Below are 18,663 nucleotides of genomic sequence, written 5' to 3'. Positions count from 1 at the left end.
AACGTAGAATATGCAGTTTTCAAACTGCTAGCAAGATTTGAATGTAACCTCACTTCACTGCTCCGTTCCCCAGGCCTCGGGCTCGGGTCTCTGACTAAAGCCATGCCGTTCACTAAAGTGAACATTACATATATTGACCCTTGCTTTGTCGTGTGATCAGTCCAGTTCAATCTGGCCAAATACAAAAGCCTTTGCGAGGCTGCTGAGTGCACAGATAATGAGAATGCAGCGTGTGTGCGTGTGCAAGTGATTGACACAGTCATTGGTCACGCCTTCTGTCTCTACAGTCTCTGATAGGCTGATCCTGTTACGCCATGTCATGACAAGTCCTAAAATAATAATTACAATAAAATTTGATACGTTAGATTGGGCCACAGAGACATGATATTTTAAAAGATCATCGTAACAGTATTCTATTGTCAGTTCATACAGACAGTTTTAACTTAAATGACCAAAAGTGTGTTTTTCTTTTCTTTTTCTTTTTTTTTGACAAGTGAAACAGGAGACAAGTGAAAAAAAGCAACAGGCATATTAAAGAAGGCTTTTGAGCTGATTTAAAGGAAAAACCGGTATGGGGCCCAGCATTTTGGGCCCCATACTGTTGGTGTATTCCTGATGCTTGGGCCCCACAAAGTAAGAAATGTGAGCGCGCACACACGCACACACACACACGAGCTATAATAATAATAATAATCATAAATACATAAATAAATAACCCAGTAATACAAAAGCCTTTATGCACTGTCGTAAACAGTTGATCTATATGAAACATGAACAAACATGAAATGTGAAATAAAAAGGCACACTTTTTATTAAGTAAATAAAAAGGCAGATCAAAATATTTTTTTTTGTTGATGAAAAAGGCAGAATTCTCGAATCAAATAAAATAAAACAGACAGAATACTTAAATAAAAAGGCAGTATTAACTTGAATTACAGTTAGGCTATTCCTATTTTAAACAAGCTAAAACTGGTGATCCTGCTGAAATTTCAGAAATCAAATAAAAAGGCAGAATGAACTTGAATTACAATAGTAATGCTTTTTAAACAAGTTACACTTGTGATGCTCATTAACAGTACTTTTTTGATGCCCTCAACTCCTGATGTTTTCTTTGAAAGCACTCCACTAGTTTGTCTTAAAAGTGTTTTTAGCTAGGCAGTTGTGCACTACATTATGCATGAAATAACATGCTGCATAAAAGAGAAAAAAATGCAACAGCAATGCTTTTGACACTGTTGCAGTGTCAGTTTCAAAGCTTTGAAACATAAAACAAACATATCAGTATACCAACAGTTTAAAGACATAACAAAGGGTAAAACGTGAAGGATAATCCCCCACCCATGCATGAAATAGCTAGCTGGCCAATTGTCTGCTAGTTTCATTGCTCTAAAATCATTGGAGAAACACGTCAATCTCAGCAACAACCCGAATTAAATGTACACGTTAATGTGGAGTGGCTGTTGGAAGCTGACACTGGTCATGAGATGTATGAGATGTAACTTGTCCATGTGCCCGTGTTCGTGTGTGATCAGATTTCAGGGGGGTCCAGTGCTACACCAGCCTCCCCTCTGGCTCCGCCCCTGGGCGTTGCACCCTCATATCAGAATCAGAATCAGAATCATCTTTATTTGCCAAGTATGTCCAAAACACACAAGGAATTTGTCTCCGGTAGTTGGAGCCGCTCTAGTACAACAGACAGTCAATTTACAGAACACTTTGGGGACATAAAGACATTGACAAAAAACAATTGTGCAAAAAGATGCAGAGTCCTCTAGCACTTAGAGCAGTTCGAACGACTAATATTGCAATAGTCCGGTGCAATGACCATTGTGCAAAGGGCGCTGAGACTTCAAGGAGTGTATGCGGTTTAAAGTGACGAGTAGTGCGATCATCTGGGACAATGTTGGTTGTGCAAATGTTACAGATACTCCTCAATCCGTGTGCAAATGGAGCAGATGCTACTCTGGCACGAGTGGCCAGTATATGCAAATAGTGCAGCATGGCGAGACAACTACAGTGAGTGCACGAGTAATACATAATTGGCCCCACAGAAATGTGACAACGAACTCAAGTCAAAAAATTTCCAGCTTGTTGTAATGGAATTATAGGTTAGGTGTTTAAGAAGTTGATCGCAAGAGGGAAGAAGCTGTTGGAATGTCTACTAGTCTATGTAGTCTATAATGTCTACTACTAGTCACACCGATAGACAAATTAGTTTTCAATTAACCTTACATACTGGTGTTTTAGTACTGGGAAGAAACCAAAACACTCAGAGCTATATGCAAACACAGAATTGCCATAAATGCCAAGTAGTTGGCTTGTCCATGGCATTGGTTTTTCTATTTTTCCAAGTATGTAATGCCTAATAATGAATAAAGGGTCGGATCTTATTCCTTGCGATTGGCTGGCAACCAGTTCAAGGTGTACCCCGCCTCCTGCCAGATGATAGCTGGGATAGGCTCCAGCACGCCCGCGACCCTCGTGAGGAGAAGCGGCTCGGAAAATGGATGGATCGGATCTAATTGACAATTACTCACTAATAAAACGTGTATTTGGGAACAAATCATTTCAACCCAAGTTTGTATAGTCTGTAAAGGGATTTTTAATTGATGGCGAGTCTTGCTTTAGAAAGAAGCAGCTCAGTACCAGCTGTGTGAGTGTTTAGTTTCGACAAGTTGCTAAATCATTTTGTTGGATAAAAGTGGAATTGTGCAGATATTGGTAGCAATATTGTTGTCTTAGAGTCAACTAATCAGTTGCCTGACAGATTCCTTTTCTGGAGATGAATGTGCATTGACCAGCACAGACACTGTGAGGTCAACCAGATTTGAGGCTTGCGGTGTGTGGGTCACAAGCATCTGTGAAGAAATATTCTCTTCACAAAGCCTGAAGAGAAAGTTGATACAGATGCTCTTAGTGCCCACTACCCACACAGTGATTGATCATCTCCAACAATGTGTTGATGTCCATGCAAAGATGACCCCCCTTCTTATTTATGGTGATTTTTGAAATGAAATGTTTTCTAACTTGGAAAAGTGCTCAGGGCCTCATAAATATCCTCTTTTCTGCCTTTTGGCCAGTAGATAAGTAGATGGATGGAAGAAGATAGATGGATAAATGGAGGTGACAAGTGTCACACACAATTTATCAATGCAAGACTGACATTTTCCCCACTTAAATATGTGAAATTCAGTGCGTAGAGGATACAAAAGATTAACTTGAAACCAGTGATTTGCAATAATCTCTCTCTGCATTCATTGGAATGTTGCATTTAATATTTTTGAATCTTGCCAGAAACTTCATGATTCAGAAAAAAAAACAATCAATGATAGGAAATCGAAATCACAGGAATTAACTACATGTTATATACACAGTATAAGACATCACAAATGTCTGAAAGCTTTGACCAAAAGGGAACGGAATTCGGCTCAACAGGATGTTTATTGATTCTGTCGTTATTTACAGAAGGTTGACTGGGAAAAATGGAAATATTTTTCAGCGAAATTCCATTTTCCATAGGTGTGTTTCTGCACCTCCTCAACGTGATACTTGAGTCCTATCAACTTTAGTCAAGCACGCAGGAGCCACTCGGTCATGGAAGGATTTAGGCAGGTAGATGCTGGTAATTCATTGGATAATAAAGAGAGATGCTAAGCAATGCAGTGGGTAAAAGGAGGAGCACGCAGGGAATCATGTTGCCTCCAATGAAATCTTTTGTAACCACAAAATAACGAAAAAGGCGCCACTGCATTTACTGTAATTGTAAGCAGTCGGCTACAGATTGGATAGGAAACGAATGTTTGAAAGAGATGCTCGTATATTTTTGTGAGGGTTTTAAGAGGTTTACGTCAGTATTACAACATATTTATTTACTGACTCTACTGTATACGGAACCATTTGGGGTTCCAAAGGCAAAATCATACGATGTAGGATCTTCACACAAGTTACTAACATTGTCAATTCTAAGAAGAGGTTGGAATACACGCCTTCTCTGGGTGGTCTTTCTATTCGGTTGACAGATTCCCATTTTATATAGAAATTGAAAATTTAAATATTTAACAGGTAAAACCTCAAATGAATTTGGCCCTCCGGATCTAGAGAAAAGAAAAAAAAATGAAGAGGCAAAGGGGGAAGAGACAGAACTAAAAATACATGGCAATAAGTTCTCACGCTTATCATGAGATACCCCGAGGGTTTATCACATTGCTCTGCAATGACTACTGTGTCCTTTTGGTTACAGGAGCACAGGATCACAGGATCGCACTTAATCAGTTACGGAGTCAGAGCTATCAGTTCAGCTTCAAAGATGTTGAAGTTTTGTGTTCGTTAGTGTGCATTAGTTATTCAAGGGACGGCTGGAGGTCAAGCATCAACATCAAGAGGATTTATAATGATTTAAGTATCACTTTGCTTTGACTCGACCGCCAGTGAAGCTGTGCTTGCGATCTGGTTATCCAGTGGCATATTTGACAAGTTACACATTTTAGCGTGAATGCCAAATGTGCATCACGTTTCTGCACATGACCTTAGCGCAAATATGTCTTTGTCACGCCAACTTGGAACGCTGACATGGAGGAAGTATAAATGGGGAGCATATTCCAAGTTTGAGAAGAAACCAGTAACAGTCAATTGCATCTACAAGTTGAATCTATTCTGCCCTGGGACCCTTTTGTAATAGAGATATTTTTAACCTAACAGAGGTCTGTCAAATGTTGCCCGAAAACATTGTACATAAACGAACGAAAAATAAATGGGAAATGAGGCCCACTGAAGCAGCAGTAATTACATGAAGCATGCAGTTGTGAAACCACAGCAGACAATGGAACCCAAGGACTTGTTGGCTGTGCATTTTAAATTAAAGGAGGGGGGTAATTGATAAGTACATGCCACATCTCAAGCTGTCTTTATTTTGCAACTGCATTCCTCATGTTTTGATTCCTCTTCATTTATTTTTCTTTAATTTGTAACTTTTTCCAGTCGTCTTTTTCGAACGGGAACTGTTAATTAAAACGTTTCATGACCACCCTGCTTTGTCTTTGCGGTGGCATGCCACACTGGCAAAAAATCAAGGATTAAGTCATGGCCTGCGGAAAAGTCCTTTAGCTGGACAGTGAGGCCAGTGCCGCTGGTTTGGAATCAGCGGATATTTTATGCATGATAGTTTCACGCAAAAATACAAACTGCAAGTTTATCTTCTGCGGCCTTACACATGGCCCATATGTCAGTGGTTAAAATTTAAAGTCATACGCCATGATCCTGGTCTCATTTAGACTGTCAGCTCACTTGAATTTAACCCTTTACTTGTTGAAATACTCCTTAATTCACATTTGATGTAGTAAATTCATCGTCATCATCATCATTATCATAAGAATATACCTGTATGTATTCATTTTTTTATTCTTTGGGTCACATTTGTAGTTTTTCTAATAGCTGGAAAAGCCTAAAAACTTTGTACTAAACAGATGTTTCAAATTATTATTATTATTATTATTATTATTATTATTATTATTATGTTGTGCTTACCCAGATAGAGATCCAGGAATTCAGTTTGGCTTGGCAATTCTAAACTCGGGACAACGCTTGTAAAGTTACGATACATTTCACTGAAAATAAAAACGTTGAATTCATTTAGATGCAATAATTTTGACAGGGGCAAAAAAAAAAAAAAAAAGTTTTGAAATCTACTTTCAATTGAAACAAAACCAGAGAACATTTGCACAGAGCCATACACATATGCCTATATTTTAAACAGAACACAGCAATGGGAAGTAAATGAAACCGCAGTGTAATGAGTCTTTATTGGACTGAACATATTGTCGGATATTTACAATTTACAATGTGCATCTGCAATTGCTTCAGTAGCTGTTTAGTGAGCCAATGGTAATCATGTTGGTTTTTTTGCTTTGCTTTCACCAAATTTGCGTAACAGATTATGTTTGACTCATTTGGACAGAAGGCAAACATATTCTGAGTATATGAGTGAATGTGTTTAGTGCATACTGTCATGTCCAGTGGAACATTTATGCATGCTTTCCTTTTAGTTTTCTTGCACCAATGCCATCGGTATATCATTTTCTTACCATCTACTTCAAGAAGTATATGACATCATTATTTGGTATCCTTTTTTTGAATTAGCGGTAGAGTCAAAATGAGGAACTGGTCTTAGGGTCTGTTTTTCTTCCTCTGTTTCACAGGCTGTCGCAGGTGAGCCCGGTGAGACCATTTCCCCTGTTTCCAAACGCGTCTGAGCAGGTAAGGAATGACGCCAACCTCCACTGTGCTTATTTTTCAATCCACTGATTCAGTAATGGCCGCTGATTCTGTCTTCGCTCCTTTAAATGTCTAAACTAATCGGTTCAACGAAGATGCAAAGTCACTCGTTGGGGAAAATATGAATACAGCTGAAAACATACTGTGCATAACATATTGAATTAACCATCACCCAATGTAAGACTCAGGCCAAATTATATTTTATGACTAAAATCTAATTATTATTGTTGTAAGAATACGATTGTTATGGATTTTCCCATTTACTGTTTTACAAAATAAAATATATATATTAAACCACATTATTTCTTGATCAAGACGTCAAATTAAACAAATTTTCTTGCATTGCTTGAACAGAACAGTGTCCACATTAAAATACAGTACTGCATGTTGCTGCCTGGATCACCTCTTTTTTTTATGACAGGTAGTCTAATAAATGTGTTAAAAAGAAAATAAATGATGTCAATGAAAACTCTACAATCTACAGTACTACAAACATACATAATGTCGTTTATTTATTATTCTTTTTTTTTTGTAGTTTTTGTTTCTCAGTTGCTTTTGCGTATTTTATAATAAAGAGTTGACTTTCCAGGAAGTGTATTCCTGAAACCTAAAGAGAGCTGAGTTTACTTCTTGGAAATGTCTCCTTGTCCGATAACGCACACGTGGGCACAACACTCCATTACTGTTATTTAGGTATTTTATTATGTAATAGAATAAAACATATTTATTGTTTATTGATTATAACTAGTAAAATATATACATATTTCTTTGCACATGGAAAATTAAAAATTATCATAAAAACACTCAGTAGTGATGACAAGCGGTATGGAAAATGGATGGATGGAAGGTTTCTCTATTAATACTGGCCATAAATATGTATTTTTCTTTCAAACTGAAAACAAACAGACCTCAAAAACTTTCACTCAATTAGTATTTCAGCAGCTTTTGATTGATGTGTTTTGCTTCTTAGATGTGCAAGACTGCTGCTAACCATACATCACAGCACTCTCTTCATGAAACCTTGTAAACATCATCATAGATGTGATCTTGTTGCAGTGTAAGTGTAACCAAATAGTCATTAAGTTAACTCACCAGTTATCATTTTTAATTTATTTATAGGTTCCTTTCTAGGCACCTAAGGACACGGATAATGCAGTAATAAAAGAGGAAAAAAAAAATTACAATCCATCCATCTTTTGTTGCGCTTATCCTCATTAGGTTTGCGGGAGAGATGGAACCGATCCCAGCTGATACAATAATAATTGGAACATCAGTTCTACAAATACTTCAATAATCATAGTCTTATTAGTGTTTTTGATGTTTTTATAATTATTATTATTATTCTTTTCTTATAAATATAAGATCATTAACATCATCTTGTTTGTGGGACTACGGTGGGGGTATGAGGCAGTTATGATTGAACTCTATAAAATGTGCAATGTGATCCATCAGATTTGTTGATCTATGTTAATGAAGCTGCTTGAATTTTATTTATTTTATTTATTGATTAAATTTCTTTTTGGGGGGTGTGTGATTTAATTTATAGAGTTTTATAATGAATCCCAAATGATTTGTGTAGATAAAGTGGCAACGTTTTTGGGTCCCCACCATTTATTTTCATATACAAATCACAACTCATCTGGAAAGGAGTTTTTTGTTGTTGTTAAAATTTGAAAAAGACATGATTATTTAAATTAGGATCTTGACATTGTCGATAGTCTGCAAGCTGAACAACATTCTAGTTGAACTTGATTTCGGGGGTTGCTTGATGATGTAAATGGCCTCATGGTTCAGCTCTCTCACCATGAGGGGTCCCACTCACCTTCCGCAAACAATCGTAAAATCAGAATCAAAATCATCTTTATTTGCCAAGTATGTCCAAAAAACACACAAGGAATTTGAGCCGCTCTAGTACGACAAAAGAACACTTTTGAGACATAAAGACATTGGGAAAAACAGTCACTGAGCAATAAAGCGTTGCTAGTTATCTGGTAATGCCGGTACAATTTAAAAAAATAATAAAAAATAAATATATATATATATATATATATTTTGTTTTTTTCATTTTTTATTTTTTTTGACAATTGTGCAAAAAAGATGCAGAGTCCTCTAGCACATAGAGCAGTTCGAATGACTAATCTCGCCATAGTCCGGTGCAATGACCATTGTGCAAATGCCGCCGAGATGTTTTCTTGTTTCTGACAAAGTAACTGGTAAGGGCTCAGTGTTATTTCTGCTTGTAATGAATTGGAAACTGTTAATCAGCACAGTGCTTAACGATAGATGATTCAATGTCAAAGCAGTGAGCGCTAAACGGAGACAGTGATGATGTTGGACAGTGTTAGGGGACATTCACTCAGCACGCTCGTTAAGTCATCCTAAATTTGTGTTTGTAGATTGTTGCGCTTCACTTTAGTGACAGTACATCTGGGTTTTCTGTTAGTGTCGAATAATGAAGACATCCTTCATAGAGTCTGGCCTGGCTGGCCGGACCCATTCTGGAGTCAAATAACAGCCAAACGGTTGCAACCGTAAATCTGAATGTGAAGCAAAGTAGCAGCTTCTGGTCCTGCAAGTTTGAACTCTTGAAGTCAACTCATTTGGTATTTTTCTCCAGTGGCATGAGTAGTACACTGCTCTCGACATCACGGATGTATTTCCTTGAGTCTGTTGTGGAAATTAACTCATCATTTTGTGACCAAACTATTAGAAACACAAATATACTTCAAACACAATTATAAACAAATTGTTGAGGTAATACCGCTCTGAATGGTACTCAACATTATTATTCAATTGATACACCCCTTGTATTTGATCATCTAATGTTGAGGCATTGGGTTTTATTTAGCTCAGGAATAGATTATTTATTTTGAGACTGCAGCTGAAAACTGGAAATGAAAATTATGTACATGTTTTAAAAATATATATATATCTTTTTAATTATTATTTTACAACTTGTAGCTCACACTGAATAGAGTTGGTATAAAATTCTGAATGAGAGAAGATGCTTTGCAAAATATCTACAGTAAAGGAAGTGGTGGTATTCTTGTCATGCAAAATTACACCAAATAATATTTGTGATGATGATGCAGTTATGGTAATTTTGTACATTACAGTTTGAGAAGATAAAATGAGTCGTGTGAAGCCTTTCAGGCCTGGCCAATCTGATGATGAGGGCTACAGAGGGGAGGCGAGGGAGCTGCAGGCCTGCATGAAGTAGAGGGGAATAAAAAAATCAAAAAATAATCACAGTATTTCACAGGCCCAATTTATGTTCTGCGTGTTAAAAAATGTTTTTTAAATAAAATAAAAAACAAAAAAACAAAGCTTGGCTTCATTGCTCCGCGTCACCGCATAGCTCCCCTGCTTCAGTGTTTGATGGTTGTGTCAGTACACCACAACACAACATCATTCGTTTGGTGGGGCCAAATGGGTTCACCAAAGACCCTAGCCTTAAATCAAACCAGGGATACTGCAGAGTGGCGACTTTCCATATATATATATATATATATATATATATATATATATATATATATATATATATATATATTTCTTTTTTTTTCCCTACACATTTTATCTGTTCCAGACAGTTAACTGCTGAAAAGATCCATAGACTGTATTTTTTTAATTAACTAAATGCATAGCTATGGTTTTTGTTATTGTTTGTCAATTTTGACTTTTGCGGTGGGGTAAGAAAAACCCGAAAGCTGCATCGAGCGCATCAACATAGGAATTAAAAAAAATGAAAACGATATATTTTGACAGAGTATCATCCTCTCAACTTGACCTTTGTTTTGTTTGGAACCTAAATACATACTTAAAACTCACATAATCACAGGCCTTAGCAATACAATAGGGGGCCAGACTTGGCAAAAAAAATAAAAAAATAAAAAGATAAACTCAAATCTTGCCTTCTAGTCAGATTCTTTGGAGTCATGCCCATAATATATAATTGTTGTGATCATTATTTTAATGCTTAAAACAATTACTATGGCAATCTTTAGATTTAGCTAGTATGTAACACTTTGCAGATATTATCTCGTATATATTGCATATAATTAATTTTTTGGCATTGTGTGACACTTGTCTGACAAAAGAGCTGTCAGAGAAGCTAAGAGATGCAGTTTTGTCTTCACTGCCGTGCTGTAACTCAACGATAAAAAGGTGTTGATGTTAACTTTGGCTTTTCCGCCACCTAGTGACAATTGAAAGACACAACATGGCAAAAAAAAAGATAATAATAAAAAATCAAAAAAAGACTCCGTGTGTAGTCATCAAAAGATTGATTATATCATGTTAGTTAGTTATCTCAGGCATCCAGGAATACTGCTGGTGATAGACCTATTAGTAAAAGTCAGATAAAATTGTGTTTCTCTATATCTTCTTTTTTTTTTTTTTTTATAAATAATAATAAAATATGCTTTTTTTCTTTCTGGACATGAAGCAATTTCTTGACTTCACTGCGCTTATAAATGATCAATTATACCCGTATAAAAGTAGCAACAGAGTAAGTCATGCTAATATAGGTATTTAGGAAGCGAGAGAGAAAGTAGCCATTTACAGAGTGCAGTGCGCGTGTGTGCGTGTGTGTGCGCGCGTGCGTGCGTGCGTGCGTTTGTTTGTTTGTTTGTTTGTGTCTGCTCGCGTGCGCGTGAGAATGTGTTGAAACAAGTCGGCACAGTGGCCATGAATCAATATCACAAAGGTGGTGACACACCAGTCCCAAAGACCTTGAATGTTTGTGCCAAAGCTTGTCCAAGGGCACGCTTGCCGGACTGACACGACGGAAGCGATCTCGCTGCTGCCGCTAGGCGTCAGTGTGACCTCGTCCAATGAACACACAACATCAAGACCGCATGTCCTTTTGGAAAGTGCTATTTTCGCCATTGTTTTGTTAGGGTATGCAAAATCGTGTGCTTTTGCACTCTGGGATGACCTGTTTCTATCATTTGCATGAGCCGACTTCACAAATCAGCGCTTGCCGCCTTTTCGAAAGGACGATCAAATGGCTATATTTATGCTGTCGGTTCGCTTCATTGCGCAATGGTGACAATTCTCATGCATGATCATGAGAAAAACGGTATCAGCCAACCGGCCGTTATACCCAGACACTGGGTAATCAACGTGTGATCTTACCTAATGTGGCAGTAGTAGAGATCCGTCAACCCTGCCCACCTCCTCTCCTCCCACAGCGGGAGCAATTCTTTGACCCCGTATTTGGCCAAGGTTCTGTTTTACGCAGCCCCACTGTAATGACCATGATCAGTCTCAGTCCTCAGCCCATCTGTTTGGGGTCAGAATTAGCATGGAAGTGTGCGAGATTGGCTTAGTAGGTGGACAGGCTTGGCATTCGCAGGACGGAATTTGGAATGCTTGGGCAGGAAGTGCAGTGACAGCCGCAGATGCTTTGTGGTCAGACTTCACATGACTATCTGCACGCAGGGAAGCTGCAGGGTAACAGTATCCCACCATGATGCACGTGAATGCTTGTGGATGGCATAAATTTAGCCTTGGCCTCGAGGCAGGCTAATCCTCAGGACAAGCGCAGAGTGGACAAATGTATTGGGACACCTTGGCTTTGAACTTCAGGAAGGGAGGTCACTGATGTTGGTTCTACTGTCAAGTTTCTAGTCTACTCACGTGTGTCAAGACGTTTCGAAATCAGGGCTGTCAAGTTCTTCCGCAGCAATCCCTTCCAGCCAATTGCCTTCATGAACCTTGCTTTGTGATCCCGAAGGAACAAAAAAAGCCCACCCCAAACCGTAGGAAGTGGGAAGCATGGAATTGTCCAAAATGTTTGAAGAAAATTAAGAAAAGAGATTTGAGGGGAACTAAAAACTCTAGCCCAGCCAACGCTTGGGCCAAAACCTCTAATCCCAATATGAATCCATTTTTCTCCTTAACGTAGCAGCCTGAATAGCCAAATGGAATATGATGGACGTGAGCTCCACTTCCAATTCAGAAACTCTTCACCCTGCTAAAGTAGACTTGGATCAGTTTGGCATCACTTGTGTTTTTTTATGAGGTGTGTCAGAAAAGTTACTGCTGCCAAAAAACATATATTTCAAACCCTAATTAGTAACCTCAAGTTTACTCCTTCAGTGTTGGCCAGATGGCCCACCAGCACACCTACGAAGAGACAGTGTTGGCTAAGCTACTTGGAAACTGTAATAAACTAGCCGACAAGCTATTCTACATTAAATATGTCTTGACACTGAAGCTACCCATCAGAGAAATGTAGCAAGGTAAATTACAATAAAACGACAAAGTCGCTTCTTGAACGCCGACGTGTTACGGTGATCACGGAAGTAGCTGAACTACTGAAAAACTATTTGATGTTGGAAACAGCGATGCTGCAACCACGCTACTGAGAAATTTAGTTTTTGACCAGTAATGCCGTTACTTGCAAAGCTGCTACTGCCCAACACTGATTGTAATTGCTTTATGTAGTCAACAATACATTATTCCCCAAGTGTATGGTTGCTTGCAGTTATCTACTATCCAGTACCAGCTTATGGTAAGATATTTTTTAGGTTCAGTGGTCGTCAGTAAGGCTGTACTTTCTTTGTATATTTTTGAAACAATGATTCACAATTAGGAATGCAATATCCCGCTACTTTTCAAAATCGGAAGTATTCTCATGAATAGAATATATAAACAACCGCTCACAGTGACATTCACACGTAAGGGCAATTCAAAGTTCAATTAACCTTAGAACCATGTTTTGGCGATTTGGGTGGCAACCCACATACCTGAAGAAAACCCGTGCAAGCACAGGTGGAACATGGAAACTCCATCGGGCATGAGCCAAGATTTGCACCCAGAACCTCTCGAGTGCGATGTGGAGCTGCTAACCACTGTTTCACCATGCTGCCTTGTGTTTATTACATTAAACATAACAACTTTGGGTTTTGTCGTCAATCAAAATATGTGAAAACGTGAAATTTCAAAAATATATATTATAAAATACAATAGAAAGTGTCCCATTTTAAATATTTCCCTCATCATACCATGATTAGTAGAACTGAAATACGTAATAATTAAACAACTGGCTTAGCTGATGTTTGATATATGAAAGCTAGATTGAATATAAATATCCATCCATCCATCCATTTTCTACCGCTTATCCGAGGTCGGGTCGCGGGGGCAGTAGCTTTAGCAGGGACGCCCGGACTTTCCTCTCCCCAGCCACTTTATCCATCTCTTCCGGGGGGATCCCGAGGCGTTCCCAGGCCAGCCGAAGGATGTAGTCGTCCCTGGGGTCTCCTCCCGGTGGGACATGCCCGGAACACCTCACCAGGGAGGCGTCCGGGAGGCATCCGAATCAGATGCCCCGGCCACCTCATCTGGCTCCTCTCGATGCGGAGGAGCAGCGGCTCTACTCTGAGATCCTCCCGGATGACCGAGCTTCTCACCCTATCTCTAAGGGAGAGCCCGAACACCCTGCGGAGGAAACTCATTTCGGCGGCTTGTATCCGGGATCTTGTACTTTCGGTCACGACCCACAGCTCGTGACCATAGGCGAGGGTAGGAATGAAGATCGACCGGTAAATCGAGAGCTCCGCCTTTCGGCTTAGCTCCTTCTTTACCACAACGGATCGATACAAAGTCCGCATCACTGCAGACGCTGCACCGATCCGCCTGTCGATCTCCCGTTCCGTTCTTCCCTCACCCGTGAACAAGACCCCAAGATACTTGAACTTCTCCACTTGGGGCAGGATCTCATCCCAGACCTGGAGAGGGCACGCCACCCTTTTCCAACTGAGGACCATGGTCTCAGATTTGGAGGTGCTGATTTTCATCCCAGCCTCTTCACACTCAGCTGTGAACTGCTCCAGTGAGACTTGGAGGTCACGGCTTGATGAAGCCAACAGAACCACATCATCTGCAAAAAGCAGAAATGCAATACTGAGGCCACCAAACCGGACCCCCTCTATGCCTCGGCTGCGCCTAGAAATTCTGTCCATAAAAGTTATGAACAGAATCGGTGACAAAGGGCAGCCTTGGCGGAGTCCAACCCTCACCGGAAACGAGTCCGACTTACTGCCGGATATGCGGACCAAACTCTGACTCCAGTCGTACAGGGACCGAACAGCCCATATCAGGGGGTTCGGTACCCCATACTCCCGAAGCACCCCCCACATGGCCCCCCGAGGGACACGGTCGAACGCCTTCTCCAAGTCCACAAAACACATGTAGACTGGTTAGGCGAACTCCCATGCACCCTCGAGGACCCTGCCAACGGTGTAGAGCTGGTCCACTGTTCCACGGCCAGGACGAAAACCACACTGCTCCTCCTGAATCTGAGATTCAACTTCCCGACGGACCCTCCTCTCTAGCACCCCTGAATAGACCTTACCAGGGAGGCTGAGGAGTGTGATCGCTCTGTAGTAGGAACACACCCTCCGGTCCCCTTTCTTAAAAAGGGGGACCACCACCCCAGTCTGCCAATCCAGAGGCACTGTCCCCAATGTCCACGCGATGTTGCAGAGGCGTGTCAACCAGGACAGCTCTACAACATCCAGAGCCTTGAGAAACTCCGGGCGAATCTCATCCACTCCTAGGGCCTTGCCACCGAGGAGCTTTTTAACCACCTCGGTGACCTCAACCCCAGAGATAGGAGAGCCCGCCTCAGAGAACCCAGACTCTGCTCCCTCATGGGAAGACGTGTCAGTGGAATTGAGGAGGTCTTCGAAGTATTCTCCCCACCGTTCACAACGTCCCGAGTCGAGCAGCAGCGCCCCATCCCCACTATACAGAGTGTTGATGGTGCACTGCTTCCCCCTCCTGAGACGCCGGATGGTGGACCAGAATTTCCTCAAAGCCGTCCAGAAGTCTTTCTCCATCGCCTCACCGAACTCCTCCCATGCCCGAGTTTTTGCTTCAGCGACCACCAAAGCTGCATTCCGCTTGGCCAGCCGGTACCCATCAGCTGCCTCAGGAGTCCCACAGGCCAAAAAGGCCCGATAGGACTCCTTCTTCAGCTTGACGGCATCCCTCACCGATGGTGTCCACCAACGGGTTCGGGAATTGCCGCCACGACAGGCACCGACCACCTTTCGGCCACAGCTCCGGTCGGCCGCCTCAGCAATGGAGGCGCGGAACATGGTCCACTCGGACTCTATGTCCCCCGCCTCCCCCGGAACATGAGCAAAGTTCTGTCAGAGGTGGGAGTTGAAACTCCTTCTGACAGGGGATTCCGCCAGACGTTCCCAGCAGACCCTCACAATACGTTTGGGCCTGCCACGTCAGACCGGCATCTTCTCCCACCATCGGAGCGAACTCACTACCAGGTGGTGATCAGTTGACAGCTCCGCCCCTCTCTTCACCCGAGTGTCATGCGGCCGCAAGTCCGATGACACGACCACAAAGTCGATCATCGAACTGCGACCTAGTGTATCCTGATATATAAATAATATATAATAGTTTTTTTTAGGATAATTATATATATTGTTCTATTTGGTAGCATTCATCAGAACCAATTTAACATGAATGAGCTTTAATTATTTACTTAGGAACAACTTTGCATTCGCCCAAATAGCCTAGTTTTATCCTAGTTTTCTTAAAGAAAGCATTTGAGCCAGTTACCTTGGTGTTTGCTGTCTAGTGGAGGACTGTTGTTTTCACCAGTAGATAATCATACTCATGTTTTTTTTTTCCACTAAAATCTCTGGCAGTCTGTTCATAATTGCAGGTTTTTCTTTGTATGCAGCTGTATTTTTGCAAATGAGGATGAGAGCTCTGTATCACAGAGCTTTCCCATCTGTGCATTTTGTTGTGGCGCTCAGTATTTAGCTGTTCGAAGCGGATTGTGCATTGGCCTTAAAAAAAAAAGAGAAATAAATAATTAAACGTCTCATACTTATTTGTGTGTTGAATGAGCAACAGAATAAATACAGTGTGGTTGCAATTCAGCATGTGTGCCCCAGTCGCGTGAGTGAATGCACTCAACAAATAGCACAAATTTCTTTGTTCTTTTTTTTTTAAATCTCTGTGGTCTCAACTATTATTTCATATTTTCTGAGCACCATAAGCAATAGCTGAGTCTGGCAGTGAGTCCGATTTTCATTGTCATTATATGACAGCTAGGGGACTATATACAGTATTTGTCTCTCTCTCTCTCTCTCTCTCCTGTTTTCTCCACGATGTGCAGAGCGATGCATTCAAAGCCCCTCGGAATTAAGTCTTAATCATAACAGAACCGCTCTTGCTCTCACAACCCCCCTAACACCAGCACACAACAATAAACACACATAAGAGTATGTTACAATATTAAAGGGCAATAAAAACATATACATTAATTGATCTTTATTTATCTCAAACAATTCAAACATAAAAACAGAATACAAATAAACCAAGGTCTTGATACAGAAGGATATGATCTATTCAAATTAAACATACAAATAAATGAGTTAGGGGTTAGAAGGAAGCAAAAGCTTAATTATTTAATGTTAAACTAAAAAGTTAAAACCACAGTGACAGCCTCATTTATTGTGGAGAAAATTTAAAAATGAATAAATCTAAGGACGGAGCTTGATGTTATAGAAATTACAAATTTGTGTCTTATGTTTCTCTTTTCCTACTTATTCACAATAACTTATTTTCTCTTATTTTTGTAGATTTTTGTAGATATTTCTCAAAATCCTAAATATAATGGCACTTACTGCATCTCATTCCTAGAGACAAATGTAAGGGATGAAACTTGACGAACTGTCAAGCTACTGAATGCTAAAATAAAATGAGACAAAAGGAAAATGTTTCTTAATCATTGAGTAAAATCCAGATGAAATCTTCTGTCGCTGAAACAATCTCTTTCAAGTAGGGAAGCTGCACATATTTGCAATATCATGCATTAACTAACTTTTAACATGGAAAACATAGACAACAGATTCAAATGTAAAGAAATGCCCAATTAATCTTATTACAAATACTATAACTATTCTAGCTGATTAAGATACTGCTCGCTTTCTTTTGGGGTCGGGGCAAATGTGACCCCAGAGGAAAAAAACGACTCAACGACTTGTCCTCATTATAGGGTCATTGGTGAGTTGCATCGTATCCCACCTTACTTTTGACGAGAGGCGGGATGCATACGGGACTTGTCGCCAGTCAATAGCTTTTGGAATGTGGAAGAAGCTGAAGAGCCTGGAGAAAACCCAGGCAAGCCCTTTCGAACAGGCTAATTCCACACAGGAAGGAACGAGCTGAGATTTGAACCTAGAACTCTCTAGTAATAGGCAGTGCTAACCACTTGATCACCGTGCTTCCCTTAACCACAAACTACAATATGTCCAAGAGGAAGAAATGGGTGAAACTATTGCATTACAGATGTTGTTCAGCCTCCGCAGTGGACTCGTGTCAGTGTAATGTGTGTTCAAATGTATGTGGCATCAAAACACGCTTTCCATCTTTAGTCATAGTCAAGCCAAAGCACGTTGATTTTTATTTTTGTATTTGTGTGCGCGTGCGTGCAGAGACAGCAGCTTCATCTTGACAGCATTCAAATAAGCCGTTATATGAGTCTCCCACAAAACAATGCATGGTTACAAAATAGGGGTTTTCAATGATGTCAAGGGCAGACAGATAAATTACACTGGCCACAGGCACACATGAGCAAAATTCTATTGTTTGTTTTACCTTGACCTTAGCTGAGTGAGGACATTTAATTTTATTTTTTTAACTGGATCTTTCATTCTTCCAAAGCTTTGATTTTCTCGCCAATTATCAGCTGCGGTCCCCCACTACAACAAAAGACTGTCTAATTCCTGGAATAATTTAGCGTCTTTTTAGATTTAGTGTCTCTCTGATAATTTGGGCCCTTAGCTTGTACCACTTGTGCCAGGGGTGTTGTTTTTTAGCTTTCTGCACACCACTTGCTCAGTTAATGTGTGGTCCCATTGCAGTACTATTTACCAACGATCACATTGAATATGTTTGTATGACATTGAGTGTGCATAAAAAAGTCCATATCAGATATTTGCTGTGGATTGCTAACCTACCCATAATTGACCAACGTAAGATTTGTTTGTTGGTTAAAGGACTACGGTAGTCATAAAACGTGAACAGATGTGAATTAAAGATTATCTGTAAGTACGTCCAAAATCTCCAATACATTACAATACGTACGTTACAGTACATACATTTGCAGTTTTATATATACATTTTATTAGCTTTTTGACAATGAAACCATTACTATATTTCTAAAGGCAGCATTTCGGATACAGTCCTTGTATTGGATCTGATTGGCTTGTGGTTTCTAATGGGGAGGAGGAAGAACAATTGATCCTTGGCACCAACAAATAATAGTATAGCCAGATTATCATATCTGATCCCATGTAATTATATTATGATGTCATCAATCAAAATCAAAATCCGTATCATCTGATTTGTTTG

The 18,663-nt window shown here is 40.1% G+C and overlaps 1 protein-coding gene across 1 annotated transcript in view; it reads left to right on the top strand.

The window, feature by feature from the left end:
• Positions 1-18,663, top strand: part of tspan9a (tetraspanin 9a) — a 215,714-nt gene that overhangs the window by 22,498 nt on the left and 174,553 nt on the right. The window contains exon 2 of the mRNA XM_061677556.1: positions 6,195-6,252. The gene's annotated coding sequence lies outside the window, so the exon portion shown is untranslated. The remainder of the gene's footprint in view (positions 1-6,194; positions 6,253-18,663) is intronic.

The sequence above is a fragment of the Phycodurus eques genome, chromosome 5 (assembly GCF_024500275.1).
Source record: "Phycodurus eques isolate BA_2022a chromosome 5, UOR_Pequ_1.1, whole genome shotgun sequence".
Taxonomy (NCBI): Eukaryota; Metazoa; Chordata; class Actinopteri; order Syngnathiformes; family Syngnathidae; genus Phycodurus; species Phycodurus eques.
The sequence above is the reverse complement of the archived record's forward strand: the minus strand, read 5'-3'. Positions and strand labels throughout refer to the sequence as shown.